The following is a 1736-nucleotide window of genomic DNA, read 5'->3' as shown; positions in this document are numbered from 1 at the left end:
AATGGAGACTATTTCATTTAATAAGTGTTTTGTTTTGATATACAAGTTGTTCGGGTTTGTTCATCTAAAAATAGCGACATTAATTTCTTGACGACCCAATACATCGTCGCTTACAAGTGACTTAGTCCAGTTCTTATCAACATTGCAGTGAATATTATCTGAACAGGGAAGGGAGGTCGGGGGGGGGGTGGATGCTTTCCTTGAGACACGGCTTTGATTCTTGTATATTATGTATGTATACTTGATTTCAGTGTACACCATATCAATGTAAATAATAAGTCCATAGTCATAGTCCATTTGTATCCACGTTTTCTGGAGTCCTAAACTCAATAACATTTTAACCGTCATCAGAATCAAGCACTCAACTGAAACATGGTAAAAACTCACACTTCGTATTCAACCACTGTGGCATGGGCTTTTCACGTGCAAATGTGTTGACACGTGTTTCCCAACAAGTATTTCCATTTAATAAATACTGAAGAAAGGAGAATAAAAAATGTTATTGCGTGGAGTGTGAAGTATAACACATCTAGTTAATAATTACATGTAAAAGGATCTATAATTTCTCTGTGTTAGTTTGTTTTAGCGCAAAGCCACACAACAGGCTATATGCACTTTGTCCAGCACAGGGAATCGAACCCCGGATTTTAGCGTTGTAAGTCTATAAACTGGGAGACCTTGGTGTGCGTAAAAAATGATTTGGCAATTGATATAGTTAAAGTTTGGAATTGAATAATAAACAATATAGAAATTATAATACACGCAGGTCTGCCAACTTTTAGGAGCCTGTTTCAGTGGATCTTTTGAAAATATAAATTTTTTGCATCCGGTAAAGCACTAACAGCGGGTTATGCTCCCCAAAAATTTATCAATTCAATGAAGCAAATTGGTGCATTTCCTAGATCAACGTGATGCTAAATTTGACCTAGATTTAGCCGGCCAATCAGCTACACTATGCGTTATATAAAGCTGCTACTTTGACTAAAACATGAGATATCGTTATTAACACATATGATCGTGAGTATGAACAATCACATGCGCGAGTTTAACACTTTGTGGGTGAGTGTTGGTAACTCAGTTAATGCTATACAGACATTTAGATTGTTTTAGCTTTGGTGTGCTTTATCGTTATCACTAGTTTATTTTACTTGAAAGCAAATGAGATTTTATTATGGACAACATTTTGATAGTACTGTAGTTACTGTAATTTCTTAGATAAAAACACATTCCATCTTTCTTATATATTTGCAGATATCTCTTAACTTAATTTGTTATTGAAAAAAACGATGACTTTTATTTCCTAAGTAATGTAATTCAATTTCACACATTAATACACTCTGTTCAACGTGAAATGGTTATCGTTTGAATATTTTTACCTTCAGTAGACTCACTGTTACTGTAAGGTTATTAACCATTCCTTCCGATAAAGTACCCTATACATTGTGTTACGGCAGCGGAAGTCAAGCGACGCTGGAAGCATGCTCACTGGAGTTTCTAGAAGGATCATGACTGTTCCTGGCAACTCTAGTTTTTTCAGGCGCCCTCTATTTTAGTATATAAGCCCAGCAAATAATTGCAAATAGAGAGGTATAGAGACAGATAATTGAGTCAAGCGAGCGGTAGCGACCGTAAGTAAAGTGCGTGAATCATTGTGAATTATAGCGTGTGTTTAAGTTAAGTTAGTTAGTTTTTGAATTTCACGCAAAGCTATCTGAGCTAGCCGTCCCTAATTTAGC

Source organism: Limulus polyphemus, unplaced genomic scaffold, assembly GCF_000517525.1.
Source record: "Limulus polyphemus unplaced genomic scaffold, Limulus_polyphemus-2.1.2 Scaffold3597, whole genome shotgun sequence".
Classification (NCBI taxonomy): Eukaryota; Metazoa; Arthropoda; class Merostomata; order Xiphosura; family Limulidae; genus Limulus; species Limulus polyphemus.
Note: the sequence above shows the minus strand (reverse complement) of the source record.